Source organism: Sciurus vulgaris (assembly GCF_902686455.1).
Source record: "Sciurus vulgaris genome assembly, chromosome: 16".
Lineage (NCBI taxonomy): Eukaryota > Metazoa > Chordata > Mammalia > Rodentia > Sciuridae > Sciurus > Sciurus vulgaris.
In genome coordinates, this window is record NC_136477.1 from 71,239,298 (window position 1) to 71,266,915 (window position 27,618).

Consider the following 27,618-nt stretch of genomic DNA (forward strand, 5'->3'; position numbering starts at 1 on the left):
TCAAGTGTAGATTATATGTATTTCATATATATAAATTTTCAATTGTTATTATTTATGATATTATGAAATAGGCAATATTCTGAAATCAGAGTCTCATGAATTTACATAAAGTAGAAACATAATGCAGTCCATTGTTGAAGTCCAATTTGGAGTTAAACCATTAATTTTGTCCTAAAAACTTATAACATAATAAAAGGTTATTGTGTATATGTATTTTTTGTGAGCGACTTATCATTTTAACCATCCATAATAGTCTTTATTTCACTGTGTTATACATTACTAGCACCTATAATATCAGTGATAACAGAAGATAAATTTATTTATGTGTTTGAAGTAAAAATTAATGCTTTCTTATTTTTTTTCCATTCTGAGGATTAGCTAAGCACACAGCTTCCTAATTTTTGAAATAAAACTCTTTCTGCCTGTGTTGAAAACTTTTCTGTATCAATTTCCTCCCTCCCTCTGGATTCAAGCCCGTTTTTCTATCTATCTTTCTATCTATCTATCTATCTATCTATCTATCTATCTATCTATCTATCTATCTGTCTGTCTATCTCTCTATCTACCTATCTATCATTTACCTATTTTTTCCTAGTCCTGGGGATTTAACCAGTTGTACTTATCTACTGAGCCACATCCCCAGTGCTTTTTATATTCTATTTTGAGCCAGCATAAATTAGAGAATTAATTTATTTGCAGCCTCACTAAGTTACAGAGACTGACTTTAAATTTGTGATGCCCTTGCCTCTGCTTCTTCAATGGCTTGAATTATAGGTGGGTGCCACTGGTTGCTGGCTCTAACCACTTTCTCTATGTTTCTAATGTACCCACATCTCTTGGAGTCTCTGATCTCTATTGCTTGCACCTTTAGGTCAGAGGAACAACAAAACAGCCAGACCAGTCTGGGGTGAATCCAATATTCCCTTGCCTATAAGAATAATATCTTACTTCTACTAACTAAAACATAAAACTACTGATTTCTGAGTTAGAACACATCATCCAAATATGTGGATAAGTTTGGTTTTGGTTAATGCATGCTATAGTGGTCAGAAATGTATAGTGTTTTCTCTGCTTTTCTTTTTGCAATCACTACAAAGATTCTGAGATTCAATCTTTTCAATTAGACATCATGCTCATCACTGAAACTTTCAATGGGATCTAAGTGACTACACAAGTTCCAGTCTATGATAAATTTTTCTGGACCCTTAAAGACTCACATTAAAGTTGAAGTACATTAGAATGGGTTAAGGGAAAGTCAATTCTGGTGAGAAAATAATCAGCAATATCTATGACAGGAATAACTTGCTACCTCCTTTTGCCTGATGACAACAGAATTTTTTACTATAGGAGAAATATTCAGAAATAGTTTTGTGCAAAAAAAGTGTTTATTCTTTTTTTGGTAAGGTAAAGAAGCATATCACTGATATTTGAAGCAAGTGATTTGTTCATTTGACTTTGATGGTTTCTTGATGTTCAAAAGGGTTTTATTCTTCAATCAGGACCATTACTTAATTCTTCCATGTAATTATTTGTATGTTGCATTTGCACAGGATAGAAATTACAAATGAGTTACAGTGAATTAAGTTTTGAAAACAGCAGGTTATTTACTTTAGACATGGTTTTAAAATCTGTCATCATAGTTTTACACATAGGTACAGAATTTTGGAAATAGATTTATGATTTAATTTATATATCCTGCTTAATTATCAACTTTTATTCTGAGGTCAATCATTATATATACTATATTATTCTTTAGTCATCCACAAGAAACAGAACACAATCATAAACTAGTAGTTATATTAATGTAATTGACAACAAAGTAATAAGATTACTTTTAATTGCTTTGATAATTTGGAGAAAAATAAATCTCAAAATTGTGGATGTTTGAATGTTTATCAAATGTCATTAAATAATAATAAAGTATATATAAAACAAAACTAAGTACTGTAGAAAACAATAGTTTCTGAAAGCATCCAGAAAACCACTCTGGATGCAGGAACTTACATAAGAGATTTTAAAATGTAGAAGAGCAGAATGTCAAGGAGAGGGGGAGGGGAAGGAGGATGGGGGAGGGGGAGAGGGAAAGGGAGCAAATGGTGGGGAAGCTATTCTTAAGTAGTGGAAGTTCTCAGGCTAAAAATCTATAAAAGTAGTGAGTTATCTCAATTATTATTTACAGTCAGTAACAATATAGGTTGTAAAATGGTGGAGGACAGAATCAGGGGAGAAATGGCTGCATCCTTGCCAACCAATCATCCCTTCAGTTTCAACACAAGAAAATAAGAATTTCATACATCAAAGGAAAACAGAAGTTACCATGTACAAATCACTGCTATGAGAGAGAGAGAGATTTGGTTTCTTTCCACCCAACAATTTTGAAGGTAGGGTAAATTATAACAGTCTTCTCTGGAATGATCTATGTCTGATTTACAGAGTTCAAGATTGACAAAAGGGGGTAGGAATTGCCATAGCTCAACTCTGGTTTAAGGCTTTGAAGAGATATTATATAGTTATTACCACAGTAAAGTGGTCCACCTTTTATTTTATAGAGCACAGTGATGGATGTCACTTTGAAAGCCTTGAAGTGATATGTAGTAGCTCCAAACAGTGAGGAAGACTTCAACAATTTAAACAGTATCCACCACTCATTGCACAGAATGAATATGCTGGTTTTGTGTATGCCTTAATTATGCCATGGCAAAAAATTTGCATTTGTCCAGAATGATTTGTTAACTTCTTTTACAAAAAGAAACTTATCTTGATCTATTTGTAAGACTGCAGCATAAAATAGAGGAGAGTTTTCTTTTGTAAACAGAAACATGAAGCAATGCTAATAGGTCTCAGAGACCTAATTTGTTTTTCTCTGAGATGTGAATGAATTAGCTGCTTTATGTGTCATCATTCATTTTCACTTAGCCACAAATGAGGTCAAGTGGGTCGAATCACTTCTACATTGATTCCTCTCTTATGCAAAATTTTGCTCTTTCTCTTGGTCCCTACCTAAGTTAACTGATACTGAAATGATATTTTTATACATTTGTGATCTGGACATTCTTCCCATAACATGCTATCTTTTCCCCTTGTGAATTATTACACTAGATTCTATTCAACTTGAATCACTGGGATTGATTTTCTGTGGTTTTCTAGCACACACTTCAATTAAGCACCAGTGTGGAGCTCTCTACTACTTATTGACAACTTTCTTGGATGATGACTTTTCTCCTTGGGTCTGTTCCCTCCTGCTTCCAAAAGTCTTTATATTTAGGTAAAATTCACCAAAAACCTGAGTAAATTGGAATCCTGAAAATCTTACATATTTTTATTTTATGATTATTTAAATCCAAGCAACAACCAAGCTATGACTCTTCAACTTTATGTACTCATACTTTATCCTCTCCTTCTCAACACTGTATACACAGCCTTAATTTAAACTATTGTAGTATTCACCACTAATTACATTCCTACACCCTGAATCACACAAAATGTAAATTGATCAATAGGAATTCCTTGCAAATACATTAACTGTTCTCCAAAACCTATAATAGAGTGTGATTCTTAACCTTACCCAGATACCCACATAATTTTACATCTGGAATTGTCAGTTTAAGCTCCAAAATGGTGGATTTGAGTACAATCCCTTATATCAGCAATATGAAATTAAATTTAGTTCCCTGAACTCATAATTCTGTTTCATGCCTCAATGAAATTACACCTGCAAATTCCTGTATCTAAAGTGTCACTGTATTCTTTTCTCACTTAAATAATTCACACTCTTCCTTAATACCCATTCTTTTATTTTAATCCTGATGGAGAGTGTACATCTACTTGTGTATTTGAAACTATGTGAGAATCTAGTTTCATATACTCATTTGTAAATTTCTCAAAAGTCTAAATGGATCATATTAATGCATGTATGCAGAAATTTTAATTTTTAAAATATAGTATTTCCATGGCAAACACCTATAATTCAAATGACTCAGGAGACTAAGGCAGGAGGATCAAAAGTTTCATACTAGCTTCAGCAACTAAGACCCTAAGTAATGTAGCAAGACACTATCTCAAAATTTAAGAATTCTGAGAATATGGCTCAGTGATTAAGCATCCCTGGTTTCAATCACCAGTATCCCCACAAAATATATGTCTGTGTATGTGTGTGTATATGTACATATACATAATTTATATATAATATAAATATAATTTTTAAAAATTTATTTACTGATGAAATTGGTAGTTGAAATATTAAGAATCTTTTGTATATTCATACCACTTTTTGTAAAAGTAGTGGAAACTTAATGTATGAATTTAAAATTAAATATTCCACTCTGTAATAATGAATAAAATACAACATATATTTATGTGTATTTGTGAAAATAATGGACCAATTAGTAGCATCTGTCCTGTTATCCTTAAAAATACAATATATAACAGGATATTTAAAAATCAGGTCTGAAGATTTTAGTCACATAGTTGATTTATTATTTCATATATTCTGTACAATATTTTTGACTGGAAGGGAGAAGGTTTTAAAGATGTTAATAACTAAACCAAATTGAATATATTGTACATGCTAAACATGATAGAATCACACTTTAGAATTAACAAAATTCACATAAGAAAACCTTAATTTATTTACAACCTTAACTAGCATTGGTGAAGGTTGTTTTACTATTTTGATAAAGTCAATAAGTGTAAATTTTTGAGGAAGGATTTCTGTAATTAAACAGGCTCATAACATGGACCAAACCATGTTAGATTTCTGTGAGCAGAAATCTTGAGAGTTTTTATATTGCTAACATGGTGAAATATTTCATTTGTCAAAAAGAGTAAGTCTCCTGTCATTTGACCATGTCATGCAGCCACATTATCTAGACTATTTTACAAAGCTGGTTTTCCCAAAACACCACCTTGAATACATCACATGGATGCTTCCATTGTTAATTCAATATTTTGTTAAATAAATGCAAAGTAACCCTATGTAAAAGAAGCAATAGAAATAATATTTTAAGTTTCTTTATTACTCAAGCCATTTTAATAAGTAGTACCCTAAGTATTCTAGGGTATGGTATACTCTGCTTCCTGGAAAATATTCAGGAAATATTTTTGATAATATTTCTAGTGTATAAGGAAATGTTGAACAATTACATGAAATCAAAGCATAAGCTAAAAATGTGCAAATATAAAATCTATGAGTAAGATTTAGAATAAACATTTTCAGTCCTAATTTCCTAGGATATTTATGCATCTTTTGAAATACTCAAAATGATTTAAATATAGATTAAAATAATTTCTGGGGAAGTCAATTTGTACCATTGTGATTTAGTCAGTGATCTAGCCGGTAAGGAACTGTGGGTGGAAAATGCTGCTACTGATGGGAGTCCTTTGTATTGAGGGATTCAAGATGGAAGCACATGTGGAGAAGAATAAAATAACGTGGTGCATGACAGCACACTCCGGGCTGCAGCTTCTTCAGCTGTTACCACCAGTGACTGCCAAACACAGGTGTGAAGATTAGAGGCTGGGGAGATAGCTCAGTTGGTAGAGTGCTTTGCCTTGCAAGCCCAAGGCCCTGGGTTCGATCCCCAGCACCAAAAAAAAAAAAAGGTGTGAAGATTGACATATGGAAAATAGAAACTGAGGTAAAAGAATCTTCATTAAATTGGGAGCAGTAGAAGGGATCTGAAAATGAAAGCATGTTTCACAAAAAATCATGACTATTTTATTACTCCATGAGAGTCAACAATGAGAAAACAATGGAATAGTGGTCAAGGGAAGATAAAGAAAGGAAGTGAAGTCATTTAGAAGGGATCACCAGTCATGAAGATAAGGATGAATCAGCAAGTTATCATTATAAAACCACTGGGGATAATTAGGATTTTTGGTTTTTTTTTGGTAGAGATGAATGTACTGGAAATGAAAGATTTAAGACTCTTTATGGAAAGAGATGAATTCTAAATTACATATCAGGGAGAATAGAAAGAAAGAACAAGGACTGCTAAATGATATTTCAGTAGATATTAAGAAGAGTCCATGGGATGAATGATTGATGGAGTTGAGTCATTTGGACACAAACATAATGGGAAGATGTAGTAAGAGAAATCACAAGTCATGTCTATTTTAGGTTTTTTATTTGAGCTAAATAATGATTCTGAAAGTATCTATGCAGTATTTCAAAAAGATAAACAGGGTTAAGAGAATGATAATCTTATTATTGGCCTATGAGTCTCTCTATGTACCCTACTCTTATTCAATCTGGTGCTCTCTGCTCATGCAGGCCTACAAAGTCACTGGGTCTCTTCTCTTTCCTGCCTGGCCTTCCTTTTGTGCACTTTCAGTCTGTGTGACCTTAAACTAAATTCATATAAAAATTGCTTCCAAATTTCTTTTTCCTACATGAACCTACTATTTGAAGTCTAAATGGAAACACTCTTAAATATCCATTTGAATTTTTGAAATATATACTGACTAAAACTAGGTTTTCTATACTTTTGACTCCAAACCTGCTTCTCTCAATTCTCTGCCACTGAACTTCATAGCAACACTTGTCTACCAATTGCAGGGGCCAACATCCTCCTTAAGGGAATCTTTTAGTATCTTCTTTCTTTGACATGATATATGTATATAATCATCAGCAAAATATGTCTTGAAAACATGTTTAACCACTTCTCATTGTTCTGACCTAATCACTCGATCTCCCACCTAAATTATTGGAATAAACAGAATTATTTTGTCTTTAGTATCTAAAACCCATGGATTTCATTTACAGTAGAGTATTTATAATAGGAATCTACTAAAACCAAACACAAATTATTTTATACCTCTAATAAAAGTTATCCCAATTTTTGTTTATATGACTCAGATTAAAAGCACAACCAAAAAAAAAAAAAAAAAACAATGATAGTTTACCAAATATTGATCTTGTGTATCACACGAAGGTTCAACTTCCTTTAGACACCAATGACTTCTGTTTCTGAACATTGGCAATATTCTATCAGAAACTTGTATACTCATCTTCCCTCTTCCTTGAAGGCTTTTCTGCCTTGTACTTTCATGACTTGCTTGCTTGCTTTCTATAATTATTTATTCCTATAATTATTAGCTTTCCAATAAATATTTCCCTTTCTACCCTATTTAAAATCATGCCTGTACTTTATCAAATATTTTTCTGTAACCCCTACCACATAAATTTCAATATATTTATTTTATATGATTTTTTGTGTTTCTAATTTATTCTTCATGGAGGCATTGAACTATTTTGGTTTTGCTTTACTATTTTATTGCCTATACACACACTTGACACAGAATTTTAATGATTATTTGTTTGCTTGTTTGTGTGCATGAATATGTGTTTGAACCATGTAAATTCCTTACTCTCAGTGACCACTCAGATTTGGGTACCTTTGAGAGCACCTTTGAAAAAACATATTGTTTAGTGACCCAAAAATCTAGGACCAAGATTTTCCTCAAAAAAGATGAGCTGAATCAAGCTGAAATTCTTTTGTAGCAATTTAAATGGACAACTACAATAATGTTGGCAGAAGTTTTTGAAAACAAATAGGAATATTATTATATAAAGGGGCAAGAACAGGTGACATGGAAAAAGAAAATGGATAGAAGAAAAAGGGCTTGTTTGAAGACAAAATAATATTCTAATGAGGTAGTAGAATAAAACTGATGGACAAGAGTCAGACTCTAAAGATGTTGCCATATCAATTATGGATTCTGTCCTCAACTTTAGACTAAAACTTCTCTTTCAGAAAACATCAATCCATTTATGTTTCTTACAATTACAAAGGATGTGCATTTCAAACTGACTCAGCTGAAAACATCATTTAACTTCAATTTTTATAAAATCACCTGGATATTGCTTTCCAAGTTGACTCTAAACTCAAATTTAATATTTATTGTTCTTTTGGCAACACTACCTTGATGGCTTCCTTAGATTTAGTAAATATCCAAGGTATTTGGCATTCCACTCTTGTTCAGGGAACCATATTTTTGCTGTTGAAAGTAATTTGTTCCATCCTTATTAGTCCAATGCCCCTAGGGATTTGGTATTCATATTCCAAATATGAAACACTGGAATTTTAAGTGTGAGAATCAGCAGGCTGCAAGGACTCTGGCTTCCTAGAAATATCTCAGAACTTTATACTCTGAGAAACTTCCACATCCCTGGAAAAGAGAAAGAGACAAGTCTTTACAGCTTGTAGAGCAGAAAGTCACGTTTCTCTCTCTCTTTCCCACAAGCACATTCTATTCAGCTTATTTTTTCTCAGAGACACTTTTCATGTGCCTTCAAGGAGCAGGTAGGGCACTAGGATAATCTCTTCTTTGAGTTCATCCTTTTGGAAGACCAGGAGAGAGGCTGCTTCTGCTTTCAGTTCTGTCAAAATTAGTGTGCAAGATATCAAATAGCCTAGCTTATAGCAAATAAAAATATATTGTGCCAATAGGCCTGATATATGGAGTGTATGGGTCTTGTAATAATGAGGTATGCATCACAAGATTCTGTGGTGTAACAGAATGTCCTCAATTTATAGGATATTGAAAAAAACAGATGGAACATTTGTAGTATTTTCTGTGTTGTTACATAATGTAGTTTGGTCATATAATTTAAATAATTATTTCCCAATATAATTATATAAGCACCCAAGTAAATTTTAAAATTTGGGTATAATTTTAGAGATCTTTCATGAAATAAAAATGGTATGTAAGCAATTCTACTGACAATACATATATATTTGATTTAGAGAAAGTCAGAAAGATATATATTCTTAATAAGTGACTTTCTTGACAATATTCATTTCTGACCTGGCTAGGGTTAGTAACTATACAGCTAATTTTCTAGCTGTATTGAAATCTAATAATCTATATTTTACTTCTGTCAATATGAAGGGAGTTACTCATCTTGAAAATTAAAATAAAATAGTGTCTATATCTACTTTATGTGATGTTCTAAAAATTACCCAAGTGGATCATAAAAAACATTTAGAGGTTATTAATGAAAATGGCAACATTCAATAAATGCTTTTGTTAGTATGGACAAACACATTCTCATTAAATTCCCTATTTTCATTTCAATTTGTCACTGACTAACAATGATGTACTTTTATCAATATTGTAGGTGCATCCACATTATTTCTACTAGAATTTCTGTTCCTTGTGAATTTTTAATTAATTTTACATTGGATAAATCTACATATTAGTAAGATAGTGTTAATGATAGGGAAAGTAGAAAGCTATAGTAGGTTTTAAATATAAAAGATAAGTCCTTTAATTATAAACATAAAAACTTCATTTTGTACTGTGTATGATAACTTGACAAGTGTGATTTAAACAATAATCTGCACAATTTGACTTAATTTAGTATTAAAAGCTTTGTTGTGAATAAAGAAATTGAAGGTGAATGGAAGGCTATAATGGTTTTACATAGAGAAAAACAAAACAAAACCCAGAATAATTTCATATAACTGCATGTAGTTTAAGTTAATGAAGTTGTTTGATAAATTCTAGTCTAAAAATATGAATAAACACATATATTTAAAATGAGTGATTTACTGGACTAATAAAATCAGCCCTTAATTATTATGCACAGGAAGTCCTTGAACATTGGTCCATCTGATAAGCACAAATGTTTGTTAACACATTAAAATTCATTTGGCTGAAATATAATAAGAATTCTTTAAATCATAATTATAGTTGATGTTATCAGTAAGATATAAAATCTTGCCCCTTTTATTTCCATATTTTGTGAATAAGATTCTTAATTTTTTATTGTTTTTATTATTTATTAAATATTTTTTCATGAAATAAAGTAATAAAAGTAAGATAATTACTGTATATAAATGTATATAACTCATTTTCCTGATGATTCCTTAAAATTATCTTTTAGCACATTTATGTCAACCAGAAAAACAAAGTTTAATATAATTATGACATAGCACCCTCAAATGTACCAAAGTGAAACTCAGTAAAATCTAGTATGAGGTTATTAGTTCCCCAAAATGAGGAAACCATGCAATTTATAATCCATACCAAGTAGATTAGAGTGTAGATGTTTAATAATACCAGGTTTACAAAAATACACTGATACTGTCTGCTATAAACCAGGATACAATTGGATGATCACCATACAAACAAATGTAAAAAAAAAAACTTGTGTTTTATTATACAATATATGCTATGTACCTACAGACATACACGGCTATTTCATATTATTTATGTAGCATATATAACTATATAAAATTCATGAAAATGTGTATGTGTACATATTTATATGTTTATCTGTTTAATGAATGCTTTTTAAACTGTTAGGTAAATACTAAATGGAAGAAAAAAAGCACTGGTCCAGTTCAAGTAATAATTGCTTTTAAATAGTTGCTTTTGTACAGTTCTCTATAGAATTGACTGAGTTGAGCAGTTTCTTCAACTTGCCCTTTCACAAAAGCAAATACTATTTTTTCTTTTTTAAGTTTCTAGGCAAATTTCATTGCTAGAAAGAACTTCCTCCATAGACACCAAGTGTAGTTGTGCCAGGCTAGCCCTGAAGTTGGTAAGAATGTGGAGTCAAGACCCCTAGACTCGGGAAGTTGGGTGGAAGCAGGTCTGTGGTGAGCAACCTGCAAACTCAATAATTGTGGGAACAGCCATACATTTTATAGGCTTTCAGCCCAATCACAATGTGCCATGGGGAATCAGACCACCAGGTTCCTATACAAGTTCCCTTGGTAACACTGAGTCAATTTGAGGCAGTTTTATACTATCCTAGGTAGGAAAAGAGGAACACTCCTCCCTGCAAATTTTCCTTACACACTTGGGACATTCACTGCTGCCAGCCAAGAACTAGGATTTCTCCCAACATTTCCCCAATTTTTATTAATTTGGACAATGGATTCCTTCAGGAGGACTTGATTGACCTGAACCTTTGTGATTCTTTTGTTGAAAGTGGACCACAAACATTTTATACCTGCAAGTATTAGAAGAAAGAGTATGTAGGGTAATCCTAACATTATAGTAGGATTTAGCATATTAAGCAGGTTCTATTTAAAGGTAATAACATAAGACTTCTCCCAGGAGGGAGAAGGGGGCCATGGTTGATGTTCTAAAGTCCCAAGAAGCGAGTGCACCCTACATCCTTTATAGGTTAAGGTCTCTTTTGTTCTCCAGTTCTATCCCCCTTGTCTCCCCTTCCTGTCTTGTTACTAGGCCTAGTTGTGCAGAAAGATGCACAAAGTGAGAAGTGAATGGGCAGGGGAAGGGAAAAGTGATTCAGTCAGGTAAGTCTGGTAATCACTGGGCTCTGAAAATCCTTGACATTCCATTCTCCCAGGGGCAGTCTCCAACTTCTAGAGGCAGATGGCTTTCTTGGCCTCCATTTTATCCATTTGACTTGATTCCCTCCTTCTACACTAACTGCCTGTCCACAATTCTGGCTTTATTTTCCCCTTTTGCTTTAAAAACTCTTTACTGCTATAAGGAAAGGGAGTGATGACTGCTCTGGCTCCTTTGAGTTGGAAGGGAACAAGGTGGGGCAAGCAGTTTAGAGTTCCCTTTTGGAGACTAGGTCAATGGAGGGGTCCAAGGTAGAAGTCTGTTTGGGGAAAAGCAGGTTGCAAAGTCATTTGGCGGTGGGTGCTTCTATAAGAGAGAAACAAAAGACGTGAGTATTGAAATGAGATTAATACAAAATAAATGTTGCAGCATCTGGAACATTTCATGAAGATGACAGAAGTCAATAATCCCTCATTAGAAGGTGGAAGAACTGAGAAATTGTTCCCATAACAAGGCCTAACAAAGGCTGGAGAGAACAAGGTCTTTATGTGGCCTTGTTATTATTGTTAACATTATCCAAGTTATCAGGGATGTAAACACCACATTTAACTCTTAATATCATTGATGTCCTCAGAAGATATAGCTAAACTACTTTGTGTCATCTGATTTTGTAAAATATTCTTTTATTGGTATAACCTGGGTTTAGTAGAGATCTCTATATTTCAGTTACTTATGGCTTGATATTCATACTAGCAAACATAAATTAAGCCTATCTTTATAGCTTAGGAAGGTCTGTAGGCCTTAAACTGACTAAAAAATTCTGACTCTGGCAGTATCTCTTGATAGTTATCAAACACATTTGCCTAAGAATCTCTCTTTTGTAACTTCCAAACTTTACTTATTCTAGTTGGCTAACAAGTATATTTTATAAGTTACATTTAGCTATTGTTTCTTTTAAATACCCAAGAATGTTTTGATTTTAACTGTTTTTCTAGATGTTTATGATAAAGCTGATCAAATTGACTTGTTCCTGTATTGTTAAGAATGAGCTGAGCTCCCACAGGGATCATGCGTGGGGAACTTGAGAGAAACATCTTAGGTCCTTTAGTGCCATTTGCTAGATAGTGTCTCCTTGATGAGATGGCTTCCCTTGGAAGAATCAGGGATGTCTCCCTTTTCCAATGACCCTCCTCTGTAGCAAGTGCACTGATGGGCTTTCCATCCTCCAGTGGTCTCATCAATTTCCTTGATTGGGAGTTCATGTGGCCCAGAGTTGCAAAGCCCCACAGAGAAGTCCTCTTGTTCCATGGATTCAGGCTGACTTTGAGGGCAAGAGTCAAATTCTGTGTTTTCTTGGCTTCTGTATTTAATGTCAATCTCTAAGTTTGACCTTAAATATTGAGGCAGTCTAACCAGTCACAAAGTAAGAGTAATGGGCTTTAATGTCAGTGTCTATAACTTTACAGTTGTTTACCCTTTTTATAAACTGGAGTCTGGATTAGTACTGGAATTTACCATTACATACTATCTGTACTGTGGAAGGAGGAACCCGGGGCCCAGGGTTACACCACATGCATCCGAAGATGGCGACTGGCAGAGAGCAAACAGTGTTCTGATTATGCATGGAGAAAAGCAGAACGTGTTTACAATTAGCTGTATTATAATCAGTTCAGCTGCCTAGCACGTGCACAGATATACCTTACATGTATGCTCGAGTGAGTGATTGCTTGACCTTTAACAGGATTGGATGGACATATCTGGTTACAATTGCTTATGCATGAGGCAGCTTATATATTGAGGCTGTTATTTGAATAAAGTGGAAGCTGCTTGATGAACCTTGGAAGTACGTGTTTTCTGCCCCGCTGGTCGGGCCGTAAGCGTGAGAAGCGGTGGTTTTAGGTAAGTGAAAAGGGAAAAAAGCTGCAGTTTTCCTCCATACCTGGAGTCACTTGAAGCAGCCCATTGGCAAACAGCAGCAGTTCGCTGTACTGTTCTGTAGGTGATGGCTTATTATCACAAGTTACCTAGTTTGTGTGTTCTTGAAGCAGTACTTCTGCAAACATTAACCAGTAAGTTTTACAAAATGAAATTAGCAAAAGTAAAAAAATATTCAGCTTGTATAATGCTATCTTGAATTTTGGCTGAGCATTTCGGCTCTACAATATATCCCCTTCTGAGATCACAGTAATTCCACAACAAAAACCAATCCTCTGACTATAACTTTATTTAATTTTTGTTTTATTTTTACAAACACACTTTGATTCATTGTACACAAATGGGGTTCAACATTTCATTTCTATGGTTGTACACAATGTATATTCACACCATTCATGTAATCATACATATATATAGGGTAATACTGTTTCATTCTACTGTTTTTGATCCCCACCCCCTTTTCCTCTACACCCGCCAAAGTTTTTTCATTCTTCTCTTTCCCCTGCTACCCGCCATTGTTATATATTGTCATGCACTTATCAGAGAAAACGTTCAGCCTTTGGTTTTTTGGGCTTGGCTTATTTCACTTAGCATATTTTCCAACTTCATCCATTTACCAGCAAATGCCATAATTTTATTGTTCTTTATGGTTGAGTAATATTCCATTGTGTATTTATACCACAGTTTCTGCATCCATTCATCAACTGAAGGACATCTAGGTTAGTTCCACAATCTAGCTGAATTGAGCTGCTATGAACATTGATGTGACTGATCACTGTAGCATGCTGATTTTAAGTCCTTTGTGTATAAACCTAGGGATATCTGGGTAAAGTGGTGGGTCCATTCCAAGCTTTCTAAGGAATCTCCATACTGCTTTCCAGAGTGACTGAACCAATTTGCAACTCCAACAGCAATGTATGAATGTGCCTTTAATCCCACATCTATGCCAACACTTATTATTGCTTGTGTTCTTAATAATAGCCATTCTAATAGGAGTTAGATGAAATCTTAGGGGGGGTTTAATTTGCCTTCCTCTAATTACCAGGATGCTGAGCACTTTTTCATGTACTTGTAGATCACCTGTATATCTTTTTCTGTGTGGTGTATGCCCATATCCTTAGGCCATTTATTGATTGGATTATTTGTATTTTGGGTGTAAAGTTTTTTAAGTTCTTGATAAACTTTGGAGATTAGTTCTCTGTCTGAAGTGTGTGTGTGGAAAATATTTTCTCCCACTCTCTAGGCTCTCTTTTTGCATTGTTAATTGTTTTCTGTGCTGAGAACAAACTTTTAAGTTTGAATCTATCCCATTTATTGATTCTTGCTTTTATTTATTGCACTATAGGTGTCTTGTTAAGGAAGTCTGGTCCTAAGCCAACATGATGGAGATTCAGGCCTACTTTTTCTTCTATTTGGTGAAGGGTCTCAGGTCTAATTCCTAGATCCTTGATCCATTTTGAATTGAGTTTTGCACAGTGAGAGAGATAGGGATTTAGTTTCATTTTACTGCACATTAATTTCCAGTTTTTACAGCATCATTTGTTGAAGAGGCTATTTTTCTCCATTGTAAGTTCTTGGTACCCTTGTCTAGTATGAGGTTACTGTACTTATGTGGATATGTCTCTGTGTCTTCTAACCTGTACCCTTGATCTACCTGTCTATTTTGGTGCCAATACCCTGCCATTTTTGTTACTATTGCCCTATAGTAGAGTTTAACATTTGGTATAGTGATACCTCCAGCATCACTCTTCCTGCCCAGGATTACTTTGGCTATTCTGTGTCTTTTGCTCTTCCAAATGAATTTCATGATTGCTTTTTCTGTTTACATTAGAAATGTCATAGGAATTTTAATTGGAATTGCATTAAATCTGTTTAGTGCCTTTGGAAGTATGGACATTTTGACAATATTAATTCGGCCTATCCATGAACATGGGAGATCTTTCCATCTTCTAAGGTCTTCCTCAATTTCTTTCTATAATATTTTGTAATTTTCATTGTAGAGATCTTTTACCTCTTTGATTAGATTGATTGCCAAGTATTTTTTTTTGAGACTGTTGCAAATGGAATTGTTTTTCTCATTTCCCTTTCAGATGGTTCATCACTTGTGTATAAAAATGCTTTATTTATGCATGTTGATTTTAATTTGCTGAATTTATTCATGAGGTCTAGAAGTTTTCTGAGGACTTTTTTGAATCCTCTACATATAGAATCATGTCATCAGCAAATAGTGACAGCTTAAGTTCCTCTTTTCCTATTCATATCCCTTTAAATTATTTAGTCTGTCTAATTGCTCTGGTTAGTATTTCAAGGAGAATATTGAATAGAAGTGGTGAATGAGGACATCCCTGTCTTGTTCCCGATTTTAAAGGGAATGCTTTCAGTTTTTCTCAATTAAGAATGATGGCCATGGGCTTAGCATAAATAGTCTTTATAATGTTAAGGTATATTCCTACTATCCCTATTTTTTTCTAGTGTTTTGAGCATGAAGGGGTATTGTATTTTGTTGAACACTTTTTCTGTGTCAATTGAAATAACCATATGATTCTTATCCTTAAATCTATTGACATAATGGATAACGTTTGTTGATTTATGAATGTTAAACCAACGTTGCATTCCAGGGATGAACTCCACTTGATCGTGGTGCACAATTTTCTTAATATGTTTTTGATACAGTTTGCAAGTATTTTGTTAAGGATCTTTGCATCTATATTCATCAAGGATATTGGTCTAAAATTTTCTTTTCTTGATATATATTTGCCTGTTTTGGGTATGAGGGTGATATTAGCTTCATAGAATGAGTTTGGTAGGGTACCCTGCTTTTCTATTTCCTGGAATACTTTGAGAAGTATTAGAATGTGTTCTTCTTTGAAGGTCTTATAGAACTTGGCTGAGAATCCATCTAGTCTTGGGCTTTTCTTGGGTGGTAGGCTTTTGATGACTTCTTCTATTTCATTGCTTGATATTGATCTGTTTACATTGTGTGTGTCCTCCTGGTTCAGTTTGGGAGGAGCACATGTCTCTACAAATTTGTCAGTGTCTTCAGTAGTATCTATTTTGTTGGAATACAGATTTTCAAAGTAGCTTCTTTTTATGTTCTGTATCTCAGTGGTGTCTGTCATGATATTTCATTTTTCATCACAAATTTTAGTAATTTGAGTTTTCTCTCCTCTTCTCTTTGTTATTATTGCTAAGGGTTTGTGTATTTTGCATACTTTTTTGAAGAACCAATTCTTTGTGATGTCAATTTTTTGAATTGCTTCTTTTGTTTCAACTTCATTGTTTCATCTCTGATTTTAATTATTTCATGTCTTATACTACTTTTGCTATTATTCTGTTCTTCTTTTTCTAGGACTTTGAGATGTAATGTGAGATCATTATGTGATAGAAACAAATCCCCAATAAAAATTACTCTTTAGAAAAAAAGTTTAAAAAGTTTCTTTAAAAAAATTTTAAATTACCATTACAGGCAAGTTTAATTTGGAGAGGAGCAGCTTGATATAAATTTCTGCTTTAAAGACTTGTATACCCAGCATCCCCCCTCCCAAAAAAAAAAAAAACTTGTATACCTGGAAAAAATTAACACATTTAATATACAATTAATGACCATTCCAATTACCTTAATACCTTTATATCAATCAAATTTAGTTTTTTAAAGAAAACTTTAGACTCTGTATTGTAGTATAATACTCTAACAATTGTTTAACCAAAACTATATAACCCCAATTTTCAGGAGTAATTTTTCTAAAGAAGAAAACTTAATGGACATGAAGTTAGGAATAAATTAGTGTTTCTGAGAAATTTTTGTCATTTTTACATATAGATTAAACTTTTGTTTTATATCAGTACATTAGTATTTGATGTTAGGAAAAATCTTAAGTAGCTTTAACTGATGATCTCACATATATATAACCAACTTAGTGACATGCAAGCTTGTTGAAATTTTCCTTTTACTTACACACAGACTGTCTTAGCACTTACTTAGACCCTCATGTTTACCACACAAGCATTTTCTTGCCCAGAAACATTTTGTTTTTCACTAAATATATTTCCATATGTACAACCTTTTATTTTTTCTTTTCTATCAGTTGACCCTTTGTTGTTCACATCCTAAAACAAGTCTTATGCAATTTCTGAATTTAGTTAAATCACTCCATTTTAACAATATTAAACACTTTGTTGTTTATAGTACTCTAATTGAAACACAGTTGAAAATTTTGGAGCCCTTTGTATATAGAATTGTACCTGTTAGGAGTTAACTCTTAGTTACCTTGTTATTAGTGATGACACAAAGCAATTTTAAACACTTTTTATTCACCAATCTATGAAAACACCAATAACATTTAAGTATGTTACCCCCTGGAATTGAAGGAGTTAAGAGTACTCAATATTATTTAATAATTAGCATTTTAACTTTGCAAATTAATCAGAAGTTTCTAACAAACACATTTGAGTAATATTGTATATGTTAAGTCTAATTTACTTATTTTACTGTAAAACCAAGATATCAGAGCAGTGTATTAAACAGTATGTGCTGACTCTTTCCTGTTGAAAGTACCTAGAAACAATTGATATTAGACATTTATAAATGTCAACATTTTATTAGTTTCACCATCTAGAGAGGACTTGCAAGATATTTTCAAAGACTTTTTACTTTTAATAATTTACCCAATTTAAATTGAACCTTTTTAAGTGACATGAATTAAAACTATTTGGATCCACTTTTTAAATTTTAATTTCATGCATGCTTAATTTAAATATAATGCACATGATATATACATGCACATAGACAATATGATATCAGAAAACATGATATACACATAACAAAATAGCAAATGCCTTGTAACGTTTATCTCCATTGAAATGTAAAAGATGTTCAAAAATAACTCTAGAGTTGGATAAAAATTAGAACTGATCAACAAATCATTAACCTACATATGTAGGATCAAAATTTTGAGCTCAAAATAGCATTTAAGAAAATCAAAACAAGAATCTTAGAAGAAAAATGATAATGACCATTAATTGTAGCATGAAAGAGTCAGAAAGAGGAAAGCAGAGAGAAGGGGTGAGAGGGAGGGAGACAGTGAGATTGCGTAGCAGCCCAGGAGAAGTTTAAAGTGCACATTTGTTTTTCTTCACTCTCAGGTTGGTCCACTGCTGAGCCTGCTGCAGGCTTCAGCAAGGTCAGGTGGGGGAAATTGCCTAGGGCTTTTTATCCCTTTTTCCTGGTTGGGAATCAGGTCAGGTTTGGATGCAGAAAACTATGAAACATCTCCCACTATTCTTGAGAAATGGGGCTGCTATATCATACTCCTTACTGTGACATGCCACAGGTAGGGTTATTTCCTCCACACAAGCCACCTCCCATGGTGATTTTTCTTTTCCAGTAGGTGGAGCTGTTGGTTCACTCTTTTGTTTGGGATAGGGACCAGACAGAATTCTCTCTTGAAATTGATTGCTTAGGAATGTCCTGTTCTCCCATTACTTGCAGAGAACAAAGAGGAATAGCTGGAGAGGCATCTCTTTACCTGTGCTGCCTTCTCTTCACCATTTTTCCCAGGGTGGGGGGGGAACTACAGGTTTTGTTTCACTTTTTTCTATACTGTGAGAGAGTAAAATTTTGGGATCTATATTTTATGCTGCAAATGGATTATTGGGAGAAAATAAGACCCTTTTAAAACTTTGTGCCTCACAGAGGGAACTCCAGAGGGAGCAATAGAGGGCAACTCATTCCGAGGGTATAGAGGGGGAGGAGCAGATGGTGGGAGGCCTTTGTTACACAGTGGGGGCCTCTGTTATTATTGGCATGGATTTCCTCCTCTTTAGAAGTTACAATGCTTGAAGCAGAGGTCTGAAGGATTATTTTCTTGTCTCTTGGTTTCACTTTAAGCTTGCACTGCGAGAGAAGTGACTTTAAAGCAGCTAGCTGTGGATCTCTCTGCTTAGGGGGGAGATTGGAGTAAATAAATCTCTCAAAACAAAAAGAAGTACTGTAAAGTAATCTGCAATGAGTATCCCTAAGCCTAAGATAAGGGACCCATGGGAGGACTAAGGGAGCCTATCTTCTGACATACAGAGACGTGTTTAGGATCTAATATGTCTCCTGTTTAGCAGGAAACTTCTGTGAGTCCTTATGTTATGGCTGTATGTCCACATGGTGTCTCCAGTAAAAATCTCCACAGAGAAAGATGTGTTTCCAAATTTGGGGGGGTCAATTCCTTATGTGAATTCTGGAAGAACCGAAAGGGATAGTAGAGTTACTGGAAGGGGGGCATATAACAAAAGCCAGTGGTGATTAGGATAAACAGGATGAACAGGGAAGAAAAGTGGCGAGGAGTCAGGGTCCTCACAGGACCATCAGCACACCAAACACAAAGGACGCTTACTAAATCAGGGGGGACTCACCAATCCCAAGGTGCATGAATAGATGAGGCACATTGGAAGCCAAATATAGTTGTGTCAGGCTAGTTCAGATGCTGGAAAGGACGTGGAGTCAAGAACCCCAGACTATGGGAAATGGGTGGAAGCAGCCTGCAAACTCATTTATTTGGGGAACAGCCATATATTTTATAGGTTTGTAGTCCAATCACAATGTGCCACAGGGGATCAGACCACCAGGTTCCTATAAGGGTTCCCTTGGTAACATTGAGTCAACTTGGGGCATTTGTTTACTTTCCTAGATAGGAGAAGCGGAATGCTCCTCCCTGCAAGTTTTCCTTACACACTTGAGACATTCACTGCTGCTAGCCAAGAACTAGGATTTCTCCCAACAACCTAGAAGAAAAATATGCCATTAGATTATACTTGGTTTACTAATGAGTTCTCTTTATAATTTGTCCTGTGTGATAAAGGGTCCTTCATATACCTTCAGGTAAAGTCAGGCACAAGTGGAAAAAATTATTTCATTAACTAGAATCTTTGATGTCCCAAGTTTCTTTTCCTAGTTCAGACTATCAACTATTTTTTATGTAAAAGGGCCTCAAAAGTTTGTTTCTAATACACTGTGTTTTAGTTTATTAATGTTACTTTTAACATGTGACTTGGGACAATTTATAAAACTCTTGGTGTGATCTAACCTATGTAGCCTAGAAAGAACTTTTAACTCTTCTATTTATACATTGATCAACAAAACTGAAATCATGTTAATAATAATATTAAAAATCATATGCAACATTCCCGTCATCAAATGTTACTGTTCCAAGGGCCAAAACAAAGTCCAAAGACTGAGGGTCTATATAATTTTCAAAGAACTCATGAATATTCATTCCACACTTGTTGGTTACATATACTCTGCAGTTATTTCTATAGATCAGGACACAGAGATTCAGTAGACATAAAATGATCCCTGGCTCACTGTAGTAAGCAAAACAGTCAGGCCGGAGGCTGGGAGACTCTCACTCCTAATCCAGAGTGATGTCGGTTTAACATGTGGCCTTCTATCACTTCCCCTTTCTCTTCTTAAACATTAGGTAAATGCTGCCTTTTCATCCTGGATCTATTCTTAACCAGGGAGAAATGACACTGTTGAACTGCTTTGATTTTCATGCTGTGTATTTTTCATTTGTGTTCTCACACAGGCATCCTGATCTTGTCATAACCTATAATTGACATGGAAAACAGAAGAGCTGGTTAAAATATCACTTGGTGAATGCAGCATCCTGAGATTCAGGAACCAGAAACCTGGGAGCTTCTCATTGTAATCAGGGCCTCTGGCCACTATACATGGAGTGTTTTGGGGGATAAGCCACCTTGCCAACCTGTGCCCCTCAGCCAGAAGCTCATAGAGGTCTGGCCTCTGATGGGTGTCTGCATGTTCCTGAGTGAGAAGGTGCTTCAGATATTAGTTGAGTAGAAATGACACATCTCTCCACTGTTGTAATTTCTTCCTTAACTGGGACAGCTTCACAGTCTGAGATTGAATATGATATTGAAATTTTCTGAAATAGAATACAGATAAATTTATGTCTACAGAGTTTTACAATAGATCATCTGAAGTTTGACAGAGATTTTGGTGAGAACATACCCAAAGAACTCTCAAAGCAGAATTCTCTTAGCCTATAATGAAAGAAAAAAAAGGGGGGGTGTGGGCAAATGAAGACCTCCACTGTATAAGAAAATGCTCTGTAAGATCCCTAGACCTTCTCTAAAGTTAGGTATCTTCCTGAATCTTCTACATAAAGATGTCCCTTCATTTTCTCATTTGGCCAAGGACAATTCCATGTTTGAGTATACATAGTGCATTGTTCCAAGATGGAATGTAAATGATACACAAAATGTGTCCTGAATCACACAGCTGGGTTTAATGGGAACGATGAAGAAAGAGGAGATTGACAGACTCAAGTAGTCAGCAACACTCAGGAGGTGATTGGGACTAAGAGCAAATGAGGCAGTTCTTGCACAACATTATGACTACACCAAAGGTCACACAACTAGGAAGCTCACATAAAAACTTGCTTAATGTTATATTTGGTAATTATATTAGCTCAGTGCATTTTGGAAAAGTGAAAATGAAGCATTCCATCACAATTTTAGACCATCATGCACAACATGATTTGTTGACTTGTAAATTTATAATTATTTGGGAGGCATGTGCCTATCATGGGACTTCATGCCCTTTCTTGCTCAAATGAGCTGTTAGTTCCCCAAGCTGAACTGCCAGAGTTGATTCACAAAACTTCCTACCTGTATGAACTGCACAGAGCCCCCTTTCCTGAGTTTCTTGAATATCATCAACCTTTCTGCTAGCTCCCCATTCTTGCATTGAAACTTCTCCTCCAGCACATGATCATTGATGTCTTTGTCCTTTTCACAATCTGAGAAGAGACAAATGTGCCTTCCTCAGTGGGCAGCTAGACATACTGATGTAGGCACTGCCTTCATAGGAGGAGGCAGGCCCACCCCAGAGACAATAGAAACTTCAAGTCCCAGGCTATATGCAGGGACCTCCAACTTTTGAAATCTCCCCAAATACATGGTATTTGATTATCCTTAATTTATAGATGAGGAAAGAGAAGCTCAAAGACAAAGGAAGTATTATAGTAGGGTAATTCAATGTACTGGGCAATCAGATTCACATCTGACTCTGAATTATCAACTACTGTAATTACCAAAGCCCCTTGAGTCAAATACTAATCTGGGCATGAAGCACAGGCTCTGTGTACATTCAGGAAAGCCCCTAGGACTAAAAGGCTGAAGTTTCAATTGTGTTCACAACTTTAAAAAGCAAGCATCTCGGATTCAAGATGGCAGACTAGAGGGTGACTGCATCTCCAGTCACTCCAGAACTCAGGAATAAAGAAGGGGAGGCATTGAGAGACTTGGACTAAAATAGAACCATGGGGTGAGTCTCCCCCACCCAGTGAAGCTCAGCTGGGTGGCAGGCCCGGATTTGAGCAGCTTATTAGAGTAGGACAGGGCAGATAGAGTCTTCCCCAGGCAGCTCTGAGCACTCTGGCAGTGGGCTCCTCCCACAGGGACAGATTCTCCAGCCTTGCGGAGCAGGACCCCAAGTGAGAGCCTTTCTTCACAGAAGCAGCGCGGCCAGCTCTGGCCCGCCCCGCTGCCAGCTCCAGCCCACTACAGGTTGCTTCAGAGACCAGCACATGGCGCCAGGGACCTCCCCAAGCAGCCCAGCCCCCTCTGGTGGGAAGCACTTCTCTAGGCTAGCTTCTTGGGGCAGACCGCCCAGTGAGAGCCTGTCTACACAGAGCAAGCTACAAGTCCCCAAGCCAGTGGAGATATCTGATCTGCAAGCAGCCTCTGAGACCAGGGCTGGGCAGCACGAGACCTCTCCAGGTATCTCGCTCTGGAACCAGTAGCAGACTAGGGACAGCGTTCTTTGGAAGCAATACATTATCAAGTTAATCCAAGACTTCAAGTTACTGAAGGCTGGTAGGTGATACACTGGAAATCTACAGGGAATCTATAAGCCAATAGAGGAAATCTACAATATCACAGAGACCCACTGACATCTGACCAATATGAGAAAACAAGGGAAGAAAATGTCTGAAACAAACCTAGATACTATATCAATAAAACCCAATGACAGCACAGCAGAAGAAATGTCAGAAAGGGAGTTCAGAATGTACATAATTAAAACAATCAGGGAAGAAAACAAGGAGATGAAAGAGCAAATGCAGGCATTAAATGAACACACCAATCAACAGTTAAAAGAGCAAATACGGGAAGCAAAAGAGCATTTCAATAAAGAGTTAGAGATACTGAAAAAACCCCAGAAATCCTTGAAATGAAGGAAACAATAAACCAAGTTAAAAACTCTTTAGAAGGCATAACCAATAGGATAGATCACCTGGAAGACAGAACCTCAGATATTGAAGACAAATACTTAATCTTGAAAACAGGGTTCACCAAACAGAAAAGATGGTAAGAAATCATGAACAGAATCTACAAGAATTGTGGGATATCGTGAAGAGGACAAATTTAAGAATTATTGGGACTGAGGAAGGCTTAGAGAAACAAACCAAAGAAATGAACAATCTATTCAATGAAATAATAACAGAAAATTTCCCAAATCTGAAGAATGAATAGGAAATCCAAGGACAAGAGGCTTATAGGACTCCAAATATACAAAATTACAACAGACCTACACCAAGGCACATAATTATGAAAATATCTAACATATAAAATAAAGACAGAATTTTAAAGGCCATGAGAGAAAAGAATCAGATTACATTCAGGGGGAAACCAATAAGAATATCAGCCGATTTTTCAATCTAGACCCTAAAAGCTAGAAGGGCCTGGAACAACATTTACCAAGCTCTGAAAGAAAATGGATGCCAACCAAGAATCTTATACCCAGCAAAACTTACTCTCAGGTTTGATGATGAAATAAGATCCTTCCATGATAAACAAAAGCAAAAGAATTTACAGTAAGAAAGCCAGCATTGCAGAACATTCTCAGCAAAATATTCCATGAGGAAGAGATGAAAAACAACGATGTAAATCAGCAACAGGTGGAACTAGCCTAAAGGAATAGTCAAATAAAGGAGAAACCAAATCATGTCAAGAAACAAAAATGAGTCCAAAGGCTAGGAATACAAATCATATCCCAATAATAACCGTGAATGTTAACGGCCTGAACTCATCAGTCAAAAGACATAGAATGGCATATTAGATTAAAAAGAAAAATCCAACAATATGCTGCCTGCAAGAGACTCATCTCATAGAAAGAGATACCAATAGACCGAAGGTGAAAGGATGGGAAAAACATACCATGCACACAGAAAAAGCAAAAAAGTAGGAGTATCCATCCTCATTTGAGATAATGTGGACTTCAAGCCAAAACAGTTCAGAAGGGATAAAAAAGGACATTACATACTATTTAAGGGAAGCATAAATCTGCAAGACATAACAATCATAAATATCTATGCCCCGAACATTGGCTCATTCATGTACGTCAAACAAATCTTTGTCAATTCCAGAAATCAAATAGACCACAACACAATAATACTAGGTGATTTTAACACACCTCTCTCACCGCTGAATAGACCGTCTAAACAAAAATTGAATAAAGAAACCATAGATCTCAATAACACAATCAACAATTTAGACTTAACCGACTTATGTGGAATAAACCATCCAACAAAGGACAGATACACTTCCTTCTCAGCAGCACATGGATCCTTCTCTAAAACAGACCATGTTTTATGCCACAAAGCTACTGTTAGCCAATACAAGAAGATAGAGATACTACCTTGTACTCTATCAGATCATAATGGATTGAAATTAGAAATAAAGGACAGAATAAAAAACAGAAAATTCTCCAATACTTGGAGATTAAATAATACACTATTATACGATGAATGGATAACAGAAGAAATCAGGAGGGAAATTAAAAAATTCTTAGAAGTAAATGAGAACAAAGACACATCATATCAAAATCTCTGGGACACTAAGAAAGCAGTACTTAGAGGAAGATATATTTCATGGGGCGCATTCAACAAAAGAAGAAGAAATCAACAAATAAACAACTTAACATTACAGCTCAAAGCCCTAGAAAAAGAAGAGCAGACCAACACCAAAAGCAGTAGAAGACTGGAAATAGGTAAAATCAGAGCTGAAATCAATGAAATTGAATCAAAAGAAACAATTGGAAAAATTAACAGAATAAATAGTTGGTTCTTTGAAAAAATAAACAAAATTTATAAACCCTTAGCCACACTAACAAAGAGAAAGAGGGAGAAAACTCAAATTACTAAAATTTGGAATGAACAAGGAAATATCACAACAGACAGGAGAGAAATACAAAACATAATTAGAAGCTATTTTGAAAATCTATTCTCCTACAAAACAGAAAACCTCGAAGACATCAACAAGTTTCTAGAAACATATGAATTACCTAAACTGAACAAGGAGGACGTACACAACTTAAATAAATTAATTTCAAGCAATGAAATAGAAGAGGTAATCAAAAGCTTACCAACAAAGAAAAGTCCGGGAACAGATGAGTTCTCAGCCGAGTTCTACAAAACCTTTAAAGAAGAGCTCATTCCAGTACTTCTCAAAGTATTCCATAAAATAGAAGAGGAGGGAACCCTCCCAAACTCATTCTATGAATCTAATATCACCCTGATACCAAAGCCAGATAGAGATACATCGAGGAAAGAAAATTTCAGACCAATATCCTTAATGAACATCGATGCAAAAATTCTCAACAGAATTTTAGCAAATTGCATACAAAAATACATTAAAAAGATAGTGCACCACAATCAAGTGGGTTTTATCCCAGGGATGCAAGGTTGGTTCAACATCTGGAAATTAATAAATGTCATTCACCATATCAACAGACTAAAAATTAAGAATCACATGATTATTTCAATAGATGCAGAAAAAGCATTCAATAAAATATAGCATCCTTTCATGCTCAAAACACTAGAAAAAAATTTGGGTAGTGGTATCATTCCTTAACATTGTGAAGGACATCTACGCTAAGCCCATGGCCAATATCATTCTAAATGGTGAAAAACTGACAGCATTCCCTTAAAAACTGGAACAAGGCAGGGATGCCGTCTTTCACCACTTCTATTCAACCTTGATCTTGAGACTCTAGCCAGAGCAATTAGACCAACCAAAGAAATTAAAGGGATATGAATTGGAAAAGAGGAACTCAAACTATCCCTGTTCGCTGATGACATGATTATATATTTAGAGGAACCTCGAAATTCCACCAGAAAACTCTTAGAACTCATAAATGAATTCAGTAAAGTAGCAGGTTACAAGATCAATGCTCATAACTCCAATGCATTTTTATACGTAAGTGATGAATTTTCAGAAAGAGAAATTAGGAAAACTACCCCATTCACAATAGCATCAAGAAAAAAAAAAAACAAAAAAACTTGGGAATCAATCATACAAAAGAGGTGAAAGACCTCTACCATGAGAACTACAGAACACTAAAGAAAGAAATTAAAGAAAACTGTAGCAGATGGAAAGATCTCCCATGTTCATGGATAGGAAGAATTAATATTGTCAAAATTGCCATACTACCAAAAGTGCTATATAGATTCAATGCAATTCCAATTAAAATCCCAATGATGTACCTTACAGAAATACAGCAAGCAATTATGAAATTCATCTGGAAGAATAAGAAACCCAGAATAGCTAAAACAATCCTCAGTAGAAAGAGTGAAGCAGGGGGTATCACAATACCAGATCTTCAACTCTATTACAAAGCAATAGTAACAAAAACGGCATGGTATTTGTTCCAAAATACACAGGTAGATCAATGGTACAGAATAGAGCACACGGACACAAACCCAAATAAATACAATTTTCTCATACTAGACAAAGGTGCCAAAAATATGCAATGGAGAAAAGATAGCCTCTTCAACAAATGGTGCTTGGAAAACCATATGCAACAGAATGAAATTAAACCCCTATCTCTCACCCTGCACAAAACTCTACTCATAATGGATCAAGGACCTCGGAATCAGACCAGAGACCCTGCATCTTATGGAAGAAAAATTAGGTCCAAACCTTCAACTTGTTGGCTTAGGAGCAGACTTCCTTAACGGACTCCCATAGCACAAGAAATAAAAGCCAGAATCAACAACTGGGATAGATTCAAACTAAAAAGCTTTCTCTCTGCAAAGTAAACTACCAGTAATGTGAAGAGAGAGCTTACAGAGTGGGAGAATATCTTTGCCACTCATACTTCAGATAGAGTGCTAATATCCCAAATCTATAAAGAACTCAAAAAACTCTACACCAAGAATACACATAATCCAATGAACAAATGGGCTAACGAAATGAACAGACACTTCACAGAAGATGTACAAGCAACCAACACATACATGAAAAAATGTTCAACATTTGCAGTAGTAAGAGAAATGCAAATCAAAACTACTGTAAGATTTCATCTCACCCCAACTAGAATGGCGATTATCAAGAACACAAGCA

The 27,618-nt window shown here is 35.2% G+C and overlaps 1 long non-coding RNA gene across 1 annotated transcript in view; it reads right to left on the reverse strand.

The window, feature by feature from the left end:
* LOC306646644 overlaps positions 1-27,618 on the reverse strand; it is a 982,690-nt gene that overhangs the window by 208,008 nt on the left and 747,064 nt on the right. The gene's annotated exons all lie outside the window — the stretch shown is intronic.